Below are 16,127 nucleotides of genomic sequence, written 5' to 3'. Positions count from 1 at the left end.
GAAATTGTGTTTATATTGCAGAAAGCAGGGCCATTTCCTTAGGGAATGCCCTGTGAAGCTAAAGAAGAAAAAAACTCCGGAAAACTAGTGAGCCCGAAGTCTTATGAGACAAAGACTTGGGGTAGTTAAAGGGTTGATTGTCTTGCAGACAGAAGCAGTCTTGTCTTCCCCACGCCATTTCTTCCTATCCTCTCGCCTGATATGGGGACAACAGGTTATGGATATTCAAATAATGGTGGATTCTGGTGCCACTGGTAATTTTATGGACTTACGTTGGTCACATAGTAAGAGCATTCCTCTGGTGCTTAAAACCTCCTGGGAGGAAGTCACAACCATAGACAGCAGTAATCTTAAGTCTGGTCCAATTACACATGCTATTAGTGACTCAACATTGGTTATCGAAGAGAAACATCAAGAGACTATTGCATTTGATCATATTCAGTCTCCTCAGTTTCCTGCCATATTAGGGCTGCCTTGGTTGTGCCAGCACAGTCCCCTTATTGATTGGAAAGAGATTACATTAGCTTTTAGTCCTGATAATTGTAAAGAACATGTTTTTCACAATACAAACAGCCCAGGGAAGGTAGCAGTAATCACCAGTTCCAAAGTCTCTGATTTGCCCGTCATTTACCACAACCTGAAAGAGGTTTTTGATACTGAAAAGGCCACCAGCCTTCCACCCCACAGACCCTCTGACTGCAGAATTAATTTGTTGCCTGGTGCCTGGTGCCTGCATACCCTGCAGCAGGATCTCTGCTTTGACAGAGAAAGAGAATGTGTATCTGCGCGATTACTTGGATGAAATGCTTAGGATTTGTTTTATTTCCGACCTTCCATGTCACCGGCCTCCTCATCTCTCTTTTTTATACCTAAACGAGAAGTGGTTCTTAGGTGTTGTATAGACTATAGAGGTCTCAATGATGTTACAATTAAGAACCGGTACCCTCTACCACTGATATCCTCCCTCCTTGATCAAATAAAGAATGCCAACATTTTCACCAAGTTGGATTTGCAATGAGCTTGCCATTTTGGAAGAATCAAGGATGGGGATGAGTGGAAGACAGCTTTCTGTACCAAGTTTGGCCTATACGAATATTTAGTAATGCCATTTGGATTATGTAATGCCCCATCAGCTTATCAGTTTTTCATTAACGAAGTACTAAAGGATATGTTGGACCTCTTTGTTATTGCTTATACTGATGATATTTGGATTTCTTCTTAGTCGATACAAGAGCATGAAATCCATGTTAAGAGGGTCCTCGAGCATCTGCGAGATAATCATTTATACTGCAAGCTAAAGAAATGTCAATGTCATACCTTCCATGTATGCTTCCTTGGGTTCATTGTGTCCCCTCCAAGGAATCAGAATGGACCCACAGAAAGTAGAAGCCATCACATGTTGGCAAGCACCAATGAATGTTAGAGACATTCAGTGTTTTCTTGGCTTTGCCAATTTTTACAGGCGTTTTATTAGTAACTTTTCTGACTTAGCCTCCCCCATTTCCAAACGCCTGAAAAAGGGGGTTGAGTTTCTGTGGACCCCTGCTGCCGAGGAAGTTTTTTGTAAATTGTAGGAAGCATTCACCACAAGCACCCATACTGAGACATTCCGATCCTTCTCGTCCTTTCGTGGTTGAGGCTGATGCCTCAAAAATGGCAGTAGAAGGGGTTCTTTCTCAGGCAGACCCAGGTACAGGATGTCTTCATCCTGTAGCATATTGTTCACACAAATTAACACCTGCTGGGTTGAATTGTGCTATAGGAGACAAAGAACTGTTAGCTATCAAAAGGGTTTTTGAGGAGTGGAGGCAGTATCTTTTAGGAGCCAACCATAGAATAACGGTCCTTACAGATCACCGCAATTTGCAGCCTCTAAAATCCGCAAGAGCTTTGTCCATGTGACAAGTGCATTGGATGCAGTTCTTCGGTGATTATGATTTCATTATACAATTCCAGGCAAGAAAGAAAAACAGAAAAGCAGATGCCCTGTCCCGTTTACGTTGCAAAGTTGAAGAACCTCAGAGTGAGCCCCCTCCTATAATAGATAAGGAGCATATAATAGGTGCTATTTGTTCTGAAGACGAGTTCCTAAAAACAATTAAAGAAGCGCAAGGATCTGTAGAAATGGAAGAGGCCGTTCAAACTCATGATGTCATTAAAATTTAGGATTTGTTTTACGTCCAAGGAGGATTGGTGCTTCCTACCCATAGTCTCCAGCAACAAGCATTAGAGTGGTGTCACACCCATCTTCTTTCTGGACATCCTGGGTATAACTATGGAACTACTGAAAAGACACTTTTGGTGGCCCAGTATGGGGACTGATGCCAAAAAATACATTCAAACTTGCCATGAGTGTGCACAAGGGAAAGCTTCTCCTCAGGCCCCCACGGGATTATTACTTCCGTTGCGCACTCCACCTAGCCCCTGGCATACAGTCTCTATGGACTTTATTGTGGACTTACCGAAGACCGCTCAGGGAAACGCTACTGTCCTTGTTGTGGTCGATTTATTAACCAAGATGGCCCACTTTATCCCGTTGAAGGCAATCCCAACGTCCAAGATATTGGCATCTCTGTTTGTTCAACATATTGTACGTATACATGGCCTTCCCTCTGTTCTTGTATCTGATTGGGGAGCTCAATTTATATCCAATTTCTGTAGACGGATGGGTGCCTTATTGTAAATAGATGTAAGATTGTCCTCTAGTCATCATCCTTAGACAGATGGCCAGACCGAGAGAGTAAATCAGTGTTTTGAGCAGTATATACAAAGTCAGTTGCTACACTCCTTATCAGACTGGGACAAGTTTGTAAGGGTGGCTGAATTTTCTTACAACAATAGTTGCCACTCCTCTACTGCTTACTATTCTTTCTATTGTAATTATGGTTTTCACCCATGAACCTTGCTATCCCCGCTTTCTTCTTCCTGTCCTGATCCTGTAGCTCTTGACTTTGTAAAGAACCTACAAGAAATACACAGGATAGCAACAGTTAACTTAGAAAAGGCTAAGGCAAGTTACAAAGAAAGGCGGATCTCCATAGACGTGTGGAGCCTATGTATACCCAAGGGAACAAAGTATGGCTATCTACTAAGAATCTTGCCCTGAAGGGGTTTTCTAAATTCAAACCTCGGTATATTGGCCCTTACAAGATATGAAAGGTTATAAATCCTGTTGTTATGAAATTAGACTTCCCTGCTGCATTAATAATACATCCAGTGATTCACGTCTCTCTTCTGAAACCTGTAGAACCTGGCATGCTTATCCTTGACACTCCAGCCCCCATGATAATAGACATTCAACCTGAATACGAAGTTAAGGTTATTATTGACTCGAGAAGGGTGAGACGTAAACTCCAGTATCTGGTACATTGGAAAGAATATGGTATGGAAGATCGTACCTGGGAACCAGCCAGTCATGTGCACGCCCCTCGTCGACTATGTCTGTTTCACAGAAAACATCCTGATAAACCCAGAGCGGTGGGGAGGACTATAAGGGGGGTGTCCTGTCACTCTTGCCGGTCTCGCACTACCGGCGAACTAAAAAAATGGCAGGCTCCCGCTAGCGTACATGCATGGAAACCAGCCATGGAACTCAAATAGTCTCTGATCCCGAGCAGAGACGCTTCGTGTTCCTGCTTCGGGAAAGAGTAATCCTCTTCCGGGTCACTTACCTGCACTTCCGAGTCATCTGTGTCAGCATCCTTTCGTCGAGTCGGTGTTTCCTGGACCAGCGTTCCTTTTCCTGGCTTCTCGTATCAACTCTGGGTCCCTGTTACACTGGCTGTAGGCTCCAGTCTCCTGGGGAGTTTATACCTGAAACAAAAATACAAAACAGAGAAAAAGCTGCATAATTCATTTATGGTAAAAGCGCTTTTGCGCTGACTTTACTAACTATATTTTGAATCATTTTTTTACTTATGAGACATGTGCTCCTAGTTTATGGAGGTCTGCTCTTGCTGCAGATTATCTTTAATAGTCCTGTAGATTCCTGAAAAAATAAAGAATATTGTTAGGTCTACCTGAAGCTAATGTGGATGTTATACAGTGCGTGAAATAGCGTCACAGAGAACCTTATGTTGGAACATCTCTAGCCAGGCATTACATGTTTTTAGGTGGGTTTCTGTACAGTTTTTCTTCTACATTTTTCTTATTCATTACTCTTCAACTCGGAACACCTTATTTCTTATACCTTTTTCCTTTCTAGACCTAAACACCCTTTCTCTTACACCGGTCATCAGAATACATGGAAGAAGGGAATTATTCAGGTAGATATAAACATACATAGAAAAGACTTAATTGTAGGATTAGAAATAACCTGCATACTTACCTCTTTTGCTGTCCTTTCTCTTAACAAAGATTTCTCTTGACTGACTGGTTCTGTCCCAGAGTGGGTTGAGATGTGGGACCTTTTGTTTTCCTCCTTGTTTTCTCCCTTCTTCCCCGGGTTACTATTGGTTCTTTGACTCAGTTGGGTACAATAGGTGACCAAGAGAGGTTGAGGACCTTTCATCATTTGCATGATGTTCCTGCAGAAACGTGAGTAAAACCTGACACCCCCTTTGCGGCGCCCATCAGATGAGCTCACGTGTAGGGGTTACGGGAAATAAGCTAAATATTTGGAGCACGTCAAATGCATCTGTCAGGCACTGATGAACCTGCGTAGATCAAAACTGAGGCCTGAGTGGAACAAACTGGGAGTGCGGTCCAGCAGGCAGGGCATCATTGCGGCACTGAACCTGGAGAACACAGCCCTAAATATTAGTTTCATGATCTTTGTTCATCTTGCATATCGTAAGTTCAAGAAGCCACTGGTTACTCGGAAAATTCAGGTTCTATGCCAAAATAAGGAAACAGTCACTGGTGGACATAACAGTGGTACATTATTGAAGTAGCCTTTATCGCATTTTTCTCCTCTGATCCGGTGACTTGACAACTCCTTTCTTAGTTTTACAACATCAAATTACCTCACAAAGTCGATAAGACACGTCTGGTCTGGCTCTTCCCCCGACCAAGAGTTACTCCATGTGCAACGCAGAAAACTTGTTTTATACCGAAAGACTGTCCTTCTTTAATACCAGTGCAACCCTGCTTAAGGAATACGGAACACCAAGCTGTGAGGCTGAGGAAAAGATGTAATATCAACGTCCTGTTACCGATCACTGTAACTCTGAACTCCACTTAAAATTGCGCAGTACAACACAGAATAAGCTAATTCGATCTAGCTCTTCTATTCAACCACTCACCAATTTATAGACGAACAGTTGGCCAATACAGTCCTAAGCCCCTCAACAACTTAAATTTTTTTTCATTTTGCACTGGCCTACAAATATGTACACACTTAAGCGTTATGTTGCACTTGTTCTTATTTGGTGGCTACCTCATTTTTAGAAGGGAACTTTCATTTAAATGTAAATATTAATATAACACCACTTTGTACTTGTTCATGCATGAAGACTATCTTGTTCCAGAAGGGAAATGTTATCTAAATATTAATATATATCTGTTACACTTTCATTGATTGCAATGGGAGCAGGGCAGTGCCAAATGTCTGACTAAGGCGTTTATACACATTGTAATGATGTAATTAATCAAACAATAAAACAAATTTTAAAAATTGGAACACGTGAAAGCAACAGTGAACAAAGATAGAAGTAATACAGTAGCAAAATATATGGAACATCACCCCAAAGTAATTTTGTAAACCCTTAAATTCTATGAGATTGATCAGGTAGAAAAGTCAGAATGGGGTGGAGACTGAAAACGAGCCTTGAGACAAAGGGAATCACACTACCTAATGCTATTTTGTACCCTTGTCCCGAGAGGATTACAATTTAGGATTAGAATTATACGCACATCTTTAAGGGTAATAGTACAACAAACCTTCCAGATCTAAAACGAATAAACTCATAAACAAGAACTTTAAAGCCCTTTTTTTTTTTTAAATGATACTGAGAAGCACAACCTATTAGAGGGCCATAAAGATATAACTTATCCACTAAAGGAAGACACAAACTCAAACCATCTCAAATCGCAACCTCTGGAGAAAAAATTGAAAAACAAACTACATGGGTAGATGCTAGCTGTCAAAATCATGACAAAACACAATGTTTCAATGAACGAAACTAACCATAACTTAATGCAAGAACTATCTGCATAAGAAGTAAAGGGAGAAAACTGATAATGAGAGAATAATCTTCAAATAGAGAGTGTTGCAGTACTAGTGGTAGGCCATGCGTGGTGCTGGACTTTCCCCAGGTGTGAACTGAAGAATAGTTGCTACTTACTGTTTTGGGTACTTTTTGTCTGTAGTAACTTTATACCCATAAAGTTGTCTCCAATCCCCGTTTTAAGGGGTGAATATATAGAAGTCTACATTTTGTAGTAAATTTACACTTAAAAATGGTGATTAGCCAAAAGTAGAACATTTACTACAGAGAGTAAAAGTAAATTTACATTTGTAGATTTACTCACATGTAAGTTCACCTTTGTGTATAAACCTAACAGTGTTTGGGGCCAGATCACACTCTGCAGACAGGATATCTGTGTGATTCCTTTACAAGTGGAACAAGCCAGAACCGATTGTACTTATGGACAAATATATTCGGCTTAGTCTAAAGTAGAAGTTCCAGTACTTTTACTACACAGAACCCAAAGTTATACAAACTCGTACTCTAACGCTCCAGAGAAAGAGATCTATTTTTTTTTGGTATGGTACCATAATATTGTGAACTTAATAACATCTGGAAAAATACCGGGCTTAGCACACCTTCCTAAGATTGTGCCACCTTAAGGCCAAATATTAGAGGAGTACAATGAGTCAGTAATAAGATTAGAAAAGTTATTTGCCACACAAAAACATAGAGGGGGATATGCAGCACACTGTATGTTTACAAAATTAACAAAATCTCTGATTTATGACCAATTGGTTGTTAAATGTTCTGACAAGAAGAACATATAGAGATTATTGGCTGGTAAAAACATGGCATTATAAGAAGCTGTTGACTTCACAAATAGTATTCAATCCACACAAGGCAAGGCGAAATAAATAAATAATTTGTTGGGACAACTCAATAGTAATATTAGTGAAATTATCTCTGAAAACTAAAGTCAAGAACAGACAGAGTTTACAGACTAACACACAATTCAACATCAACTCCTGCTACTAAACTAAATGTGAACTGACAGGACATTCTGTCAGTGTGCAGGACCACAGCAAAGAGGACAAATGTACACACATTAGAGAATAACACCGAAATGCTTGTAGAGAGTGTGGAAAATATGGTCTTCCCTATCGACATGAGAGAAATCAGAGAGAAAAGTGAATTGAGTATGGTGAGATATACCAAGGATAATGTGATGATCAATGGGGAAGCATTGGCCCTTTTAGTAGATTCAGGAGCTAAATTAGCAATCCTGTTGAGTGGGACAGTTAGAAGAGTATGGAATGATCATGCATTGGACAATCATATGTCATAACAACAGCATACACAGACCAACATTTTATTTAGATGTTGGGATGGTATAAAGTACATTGACAAAGAGATAAAAAGGGAAAGTGTATGTAATGAGTAAAGGCCAAGATATACTATGGTTGATGAATCCCCCATTGAATGCTAGAAATGGTGCTGAGACCAGGAAAAGCACTACTAATAACAGAGGAGAGAGTGAGTGTGGGAACGAGGAGCAATTATATATAGAGAGAGATACAATGGTGAGGGTAAAGGAGGCTATGTGATTGAAAGTTCAATGTGTGATTTCAAAGATGTGTTCAGTGAGAAACTGGAAAAAAGCAAAGGATTTGAACACATGATTAAATTAAAAGAAGGGCAGTGCTAGCCCGGGACAAGCTTAGGCCAATATCGTTAAGGGTAAGGTAAGATTTGTCAGTGTACCTTCATAAAATGTGCAAGGAAAATCTAATTGCATCTGTGGAATCCTCATTATTGATTTTTCCCATAGTGGTAACGAAGAATCTTACTTCAAGGGGCGTAGACATAAGAAGCCTGAATAAGAACATTTGTGTTGAAGGGCATTAATTGGCTAGAAAAGAGTGCATGTTAATGATGGTGCACGGAGGAAATGTTTTTTTCTTAATTGGGCTTAGAGTAAGCACATCATCAAGTGCCTCTACAACAGAAGCTCCGTAATCAAACAGCTTCTATAATACCTAATGGGGATTTTCAGCCCTGTAGATTTTCCTTTGGGCTTGCCTCAGCAGCAGAAACGTTCTCACCAATATTATGTCCAATTTGTTTGAAGGCATGGATGGTGTTCAAATCTTCCAGGATGACTTGCTTATTTTTGAAAGGGACAGATCAGAAGAATGATGGCAGGGTAAGGGAAGCATAGATCCTCTGGGAAAGTAGTCTGAGACCGAGACAGGAGAAGTGTATATTTGCGGTACAGTAAATAGAGTAATTAGGTCATGTGTTAACACCAGGGAAATCAATCCAAAAGGCAGGCTACTCCAAACATGATTGTGAGACCCCTATTGTAGACTGACCGTCACACTTAATTCTTGAACTATGGGGCTGCACCAACTGTAGTGAAATGCCCAGTCTGCACATATTGGATGAAACACCTAAACTTGTGTGAACACTCTTTCCAGACTCTTTATTTTTATACAATACAGAAAACACATAAAGTTAAAATTATACCTGCTTAGAGGAAAGGAATTGCTATACACAGCGTGTGGTCAAGATAGGAGAAATTACATCAAATGCCCATTGGCTACGTTTTAACCAATTATGAAGAAGAGTCATGATTAAAAGATCTTAAAACAGACATGTTGGATTGGTGTTATATATAATGATAACAATTGACTTATGTTATATCATCTGAAATTGTGTTTTGCTGAACTCAATTGACAATGGAATAATGATTATGATATAATGATGGGTGCTGGGCCATATTAGCTAATTCGAGGCTACTAAAAGGCCATCTCTGAGGTGCAGAAGCCCGCTAATAGGGAAGAAGTGGTGTCCTTTTTAGGTCTGTGTGAGTTTTGCTCAAAATGTATTTGGAATATCACAGACAAGGTTAAACTACTAACTTTAGTGTCTTGTGAGTTAGCGATGACAGGACCCTTTTGGTTCCTGACAGAATCCGTTGAACTATGACGTAAGTATTCGGGTGTAGTGAATAGAGTTCATGTTTAGAACGTCGAGCTCACAATTACATGCTGAGGAATAAAGACGTGTAATACTAAGCTCTGTATGCGGTGTATTCATTTACAGGTACCCAGGATACACTAACAAGACTACTTTTTAAAAAAAGGAAGAGTTTCAGTAGAGTTGGGAAACAGAAAGAGACTTTTTAAGGTGTAAAGAGGGACCTGTATGAGGCCAAGATCCTCTGCAGGTTTAACGCAAAGGAAAGTATATGCATTACCTTGAATATCAGTGAAAAGGCTTGTGGGTAGAGGTAACACAGACCGCTTATGGAGGGGAATCAACTGTTGCAATTGTTTTTAGTGTTTTGAAAGAAACAAATATCATATTCCATAAAGAAAAAAGGAATTGTTAGCCTGTGAGTTGGTACTGAAGTGGTGGAAAATTATGTGTGGGGAAGGAGGACAGATCCTAAGCCTCTCTTTTTAATTTTAAATAGGACCAATTTTCACTCATTAAAAGCCACTGACAGGATACTTAGACTGCACCAAATTATAAGAGTATGATTTTAAATTGTAATATCTACCTGGGAGAAACAACAAAAGAGTAGATTGCATGATGAGGATAGCTGGTGATTATAATGCAAACAGAGAGAATGACACTTGTGACGACTTGTGGCCTGTATTGTAGAACGTTGTGTTATATGGGCGGCAAGTGAAGCCTGGTTTAGACAGCTGAGGGGGCGAGGGCATTCTAAAAGCAGTCAGGGCGTATACCATGTCCAGGTGGTCTGGGAGAAGAACTTCTCTAGATGAACCCATAATTTTGTCAAGATTAATTTTTAACTTTCAAGAGAGAATGGGTTACTGTCTGGAGAGGACTAGTTCATTCTGCCTAATGCAGAGGGGAACAGGTTGCTAGACTTAGTTCACAAAGGGCACCTAGACATTACCAGCTGCAAGAAGAGATTGAGGGAGTCATTCTGGGGTGGGATGTTGACAGGGCACAAGTCCTAAAAAAAAGTAGTGGGGGGACTAATCAAGTTAGGCAGTATGAAAGTAACTTTATGATGCGTGACATCACAGCATGACATCATGGCATCACAGGAAGGGACATCTCAACCTTGACCTCACAGGAAGTGACATCAAGTCTTAACACTTCACACGTTTCGAATGTCTATAACGAACGAGCACATTTGAGTACATTATGTAATTTAACAAATTAAATTTTGCATCTGGTTTCTGCCAAAAAAAGTGACGCAACCCCAAAGCAAAATGTGGGCCTCAATTTATACATTGAGGGCCTCATATACAACTTTTTGGCTCAAGGCAGTGCCGCAAGGCTTCGGGCAGCGCTGTACTGCTTCAAAAGGAAAGGGCAGGAATGCGCATTAATAATGAAACACAGCACATTCCTGTCCTTTCAGCATGTGCAGGACCACAAATTGGGGCCTAGCACCAATGCAGGCACCCTTGCACCATGGTGCAGGGGTGTCTGCATTGTTGGCAGGATTATTTTTGTGCTGGAATGGGCACACATAGAAAGAGGAAAAACTAAGAGAAATAATGTTATTTCTCCTAGTTACGCCTCTCCTGGGGTGGCGCTCAGTTTTGACACATTTCTAGGTTTACATATTCTTGTAGATCTGGAAATGTGTTAAAACCCATGGGTGTATTATGAGAAAACCCGCTGCAAATCCCATAGAACGCCTCCTGGACATAGAGTTAGGCAACGCAGTGATTTACGTTGCTTTGTCTTACTGCACATCTATGAGGCCACGCAGGGTGGCTTTTCGTCGCCTTAAAGATATTATTGAGAGGCCTGAACCAACGAAGTGTCATAAAAAGTGAGGTCTCTTGTAAATGAGGCCCGCTATTTTTTTTAAACTCTGTCAAAAAGAAGTTGAAAACAAGGAGACAGGTAGCAGTAAATCTAATATGCTCAATTGGTAGCAAAATATGCATTTTAAACTATCTTATGGGGTAAGGCATCTGCTGCAGAGATCTTTGTGGGCCCAGAAAATCCAAGGGAAGAATAATAATGGCTAGAATAACTTTGGATGGTAATGTATTTCCGAGAGAGACCTGTGTTTTCTCTAGTTAAGTTTTGACAAAGTAGCGTAGAGGGTTAATGCGTCTCCTGCAAAGCACATCATCTAAAATGCAGATGACAGACTTTTATTTTATGTAGCTGAGTTAGTGCTTTTAACACAGAGATCCTTTAGTTACTTGCACTTCATATATTGTAAACCTTCTATTATAGCACAGTGAGCTAGAAAGGACATGTGACTCCTTCACCTAGTAACCCTCACTGTCCTTTGTAATACCTTTTGTACATTGATTTACACATTTAAATGATTTATTGTCAATGTATAATGTGTAGATGTGATGCAAAGCGCTCTGAAACCCTTCATTGGGATGAGTAGCGCTATAAATGAAATAAAACAAAACAGTGGTACATTGTTATTTGTGTAAATACTGGTGCCGACCACCACATCTGACATTCTTGCAGTGCATGCATATCAGGGATTGAGCAATGTAAAAAGCATGCCTCTCAAGTATTTGTAAAGCGATAACAATCTGTGTGCCTCTGTTTCCCATCCCTTGCATTTGCATCTAAGTGTGAGGCGCAGATAGCTCCGAGTCAGGATAGTGAAACAAAAAGAGGCCTGATGGCCCCTTAATTTCGGCCTTTCTTATGGGCCCAGCTTGAGTCTGAAATATGAAAGCCCTCCTCACCGCCTGCACGTTGCTGCTGGAAACGAAAGCAGACAACATGCAGGTGCTGTTGAATGTGTCCCTGTCGGAAAATGACACCGGGACAGTTTCATTCTATTTGAGTGGGGCCCACTTCTTGCAGGATGTCAATGTAAATTTGATACTTGTATAGCGCACTACTCACCCGCAAGGGTCTCAAGGCACTTGTACGAATACCGCTGTGGAACCCATCCTGGCTTTCCCTGTGAGGCGTCCACTCCTGGGCACCCCCAAGGTGGAGGCCAGGCATCCTTAGCGTTCTGGGGGCCGTTGTGGAGATTAAGCAAGCTATTGCCTAGAGTTGCAGAGTGGGACTCCATGATTGGAATAGGCACCGAGGAAAGAATTATCAGGTCCGTGGAATTTTGTTTTTGAGCCCAAGACCCACCGAGGCGGGGAATTGAACCCTGGTCCCGGGCTAGACCTCTGCATCAGGGTCTGCCGCTCTAATCATTGAGCCACACTTCTCCAAGACGTCCACCCTGTGAAGATAGTGGGTGGACACCATGTACCTGCGTGTACCCCCGACTTGTGCCCTGGAGGTTGAGGTGAATATTGGGCAATGTGTTAAGTGCAATCAGGACTACTGACTTTGGAGCTGGGGAACCAGGTTTGTGTCTAGCGTCGGCTCAACATTCTGTGATTCTGGGCAAATCACGTAATATCGCCGCGCCTAATAAAAATGAATATGTCCTAGTGTAATGTAAATGGTGCTCATGTAAAGCGCTCAAATACCTTCCGGTCGAGTTTGCGCAATATAAAACTGAAAATCAAAAGGCCATGTAGAGGAACACTCAGGGCACGAGTCGGGGGTACATGCGGGTACAGGCGTCCACCCACTCTTTTCACAGGGTGGACGCCGTCCCCCCTGCTAAGATGTTGGGGCCCACAGCAATATGTTGAACTTGTCCCAGTGTAATTTTGAAACACCGGGACACGATCATCAGCTCCTGCACGTTGTCTGCTTTTGATTCCCAGCAGCAACGTGCAGGCAGCGAGGGGGCTTTTTTTTCCACCTCCAGCTGGGCAACGACAAAGACAGAAGTTAAGGGGCCATCCGGCCTCCTTTTGATTGAGTATGGGACTGGAGGCGTCCTGGAACCTCGCAAATGCACCAGCGAGAAAACAAAAGCACACAGCTTGTTATATCTTCACAGGTACTTAAGAGGTACATGCTTTTTACTTTGTTGTACATAAGTGCATGCACTGTAAAAATGTCAGATGGGTTGGTCTGTCTCAAACAATTTAAATAGCACTATTTTATTTCTTTTATTGCGCTACTCATCCCAATACAGAGTGTTAACATACACATTATCCATTACAAATACATCATGTAAGCGTGTAAATTAATGTACAAGATGTCTTACATGAGACAGTCAGGGTTTACAAGGTGTAGAAGCCAAATACACTTCATAGCTCACTGTGGTCTACTAGAAGAATTATAATTTATTAACTGCAAGTAACAAAAGGATCTCTTTGTTGTAATCCACTTACCTATCTACATAAAGTAAAAATCTGTGATCTGCATGTTACACGATATCCTTTGCAGGAGACAACATTTTTTTAAAAACATATTTTATTGCATTTTCAGTTGGCATATGTTATAACATACACATGTCAGAGCATCACTTCCACTAGGTCACTTCTGTGATGCCATGTATAATGTCACGCGTCGTGACGTCGTATTTTGATAGCACCTGTCATGATGTCTCTTAAATACTACCTGACTTGGTCAGTCCCCTCACTTCTTTTTAGGTCTCGCTAGTGTCGCAGCGCATGCGCTGATCGCTTGAGAGATCTTGTCGTCGGTTTTCTTATGGAAGTGGGGTGGAAGCTCCGCCTCTGCTTTTCATTGGCTCGCGTCACACCATGTTAAACACGAGCCTTCGATTTGCAGTGAGGCTTTTTGCTCCCCTCCCTGTCTCCTTTCTGGCTCGCCCACCCGGACTGGATATTGTGCTCGTGCATGGCACCAGTCAGTGCAGGCACGAGCAGTAGCTCTCACTGTTGGCAGCACCAGTGACACCCAGGTTGGATTTAGAACCAGATAGTTCTGAAGTTAAGTGGCGCCACACAAAGTGTTTTTTTGAACCTCTCAAGGGCTAGAAGAAAAGAAATCAAGACGCTCGCGAAGATGAACACTTATTATCAAAAGAAAGGTATTAGGTTGAGATGTCCTTTAAGGTAAGGCTGCCTTAATCTACCCACTAGGGGGCGCTTTGCTGCCGCGACTAAAACCATGGGATGATCGACCGTAACACAAATGAAGGAAGCCTCTCTTTTGGTAACAAAGCAGGGCTTGTTGTCGTAATTTTAGAAAAACTGTCAGGCTTCACTGGTCCCAAATTATCACATTTGTTACAAAAAATAGGTTTAAGCCTACAATTAGAAAACTCAAATGCACTAAACCCCTGCATGATGTAACAACACAACACTAATGCCTGGCATAAGCGACAACGCTTTGAACGTTTTTAAACCACGAAAATATTTGCAAAGCAGTAATTACTGGCTTCACGTTTCAGGTGCGTTACTCCTGCAGTGACCTCGCCGCTCTCTGCTTTCGCCACGTTGGAGTCTATATGCCCCAGTCCATGTTTGAATTATTTTAATGTACTTTGCATTATTTTTGCTTCAAGCTGCTCCACTTTGCCCAGTGCGGCACCTTCACCCATCTCTGTAATCCCCCCTTACAACACTGCTTGTTAAGGACAGAGTAAGTGTTTACTCACTATTTGTTCCCCCTTCCCTCTAGCCTTCTGCTACTCCTACTAACATTTACTACTCCTTCCTTTCTCCTCCTCCCTCCTTACCTTCTGTACTCCTCCACCAACTTCACAACAACCGCATCCACTCTGCACAACCTAGACGGTCTCTGTCACGTCGCTTCTTGCTGTAAGGATCACCACAACACCAGGTTAGTCGGTAGTTCTTTATTATACATCATCTGCAGCTAGCACGCTGCACGTCCTATCTCGTTCCCTGCTTCCTGTGTTCTCCCCTCGCTTCCCCTGACCGGAACTGGTATCCGGTGACCTGTCCTGCCGTCTGCCCTCTCCGAGGTCCTAGTGCCCTATCTCTCAGGACACTACATCTCCCCCCTTTGTCACAAAGACGTTACGACAGTAGCATTAGTTAGTAATCAAATGGGACAGTTTCTTTTGTATAGTCTGTTGCAAATGTGAAAGGGTCGATGGATGTGACCCGTGAGATGCTGCCTAGAGCGGCATCTCACATTTCTTCTATTAGTCTCTTTGGTCTCACAATGTCTCTTCTCGGCCTCGTCACAAGTCCTTGGCCTTCCTTTGGCCTGGTGGCTTCTGCTGCACCTGCTCCGTTGCACTCCCTTTTTGTTGTCTCTTCGATGCCTGTCACTTGCTCTTCGTCCTTTTCTTCTTTTAGGCCTTTGAAATGTGAGCTGTTCCTTGTTATTCGTCGGCTGTCTGATTCTGCTGTTATCATTGTTCCTTTCACTTGTGTTATCGTCAACGGGTCTTGGGCGAATGGACTGTCCGACTTCCGTTGTTGTCTCTGTCGTACTACTACAGTATCTCCTTCATGGAGGTGTGATTTGATGGCATGTCGTCTTCCGTCAGCATATTCTTTCATTTTTCTCTTAGCCGCCTCATCTTTGGCTGCCACGCTCTCGTGCCCTGGCGCGGTCAGTCCTTCTACCTGCAGCAGCCTCGTTCTGCTTGTCCTCCCTAGTACTAGCTCCGCGGGGCATTTTCCTGTAGACCCATGAGGCGTGTTTCTGTAGTCTCTCAGTATTTGGCATAGTGCTTGGCCCAGGTAAATCTGTGACAGCTTCGCCCTCTGAACTGCCTTCTTGATGTTTCCCATGAACCTTTCGACCATGCCGTTTGCTTTCGGCCATAGTGGTGTTATCTTTCTGTGCTGTATTCCGAGGTAGGACATGAACCTTCGGAATTCCTCTCCTGAGAACGGAGGACCATTATCAGTTTTCAATGTCTCTGGCGAGCCCCAGGCTGCGAATATGTCATCCAGAACAGGTAATGTTGCGGCTGCTGACGTTGAGGAGACTGACCTCACAATGGGGAATCTGGAGTATTCATCTATTATGACCAGCAGGTAAGTTCCCGCGTCTAGAGGTCCAAAGAAATCAGCAGCCATTGTTGTCCATACAGCCCTTGGCAGTTCCGACATGTGTAATGGTTCTTGTCTTGCAGGTGGACCTGTCGTTTGACAGAGGTGACAGGCCGCAATCGTATCTTCGACTAGACGGTCTAACCCGGGGAACCAC

The 16,127-nt window shown here is 42.3% G+C and overlaps 1 long non-coding RNA gene across 1 annotated transcript in view; it reads right to left on the bottom strand.

Annotated features, from left to right (window-relative positions):
* LOC146871845 (uncharacterized) overlaps positions 1-14,803 on the bottom strand; it is a 195,386-nt gene extending 180,583 nt beyond the window's left edge. Inside the window, exons 1-3 of the long non-coding RNA XR_014959615.1 lie at positions 14,677-14,803; positions 3,916-3,988; positions 3,672-3,813 (exon numbers count right to left, since the gene is read on the bottom strand). This is a non-coding gene — a long non-coding RNA (uncharacterized LOC146871845). The remainder of the gene's footprint in view (positions 1-3,671; positions 3,814-3,915; positions 3,989-14,676) is intronic.
* Between the last annotated feature and the right edge of the window lie 1,324 nt (positions 14,804-16,127).

Source organism: Triturus cristatus, chromosome 1_1 (assembly GCF_964204655.1).
Source record: "Triturus cristatus chromosome 1_1, aTriCri1.1, whole genome shotgun sequence".
NCBI lineage: Eukaryota > Metazoa > Chordata > Amphibia > Caudata > Salamandridae > Triturus > Triturus cristatus.
Note: the sequence above shows the minus strand (reverse complement) of the source record. Positions and strands in the feature narration are given on the sequence as shown.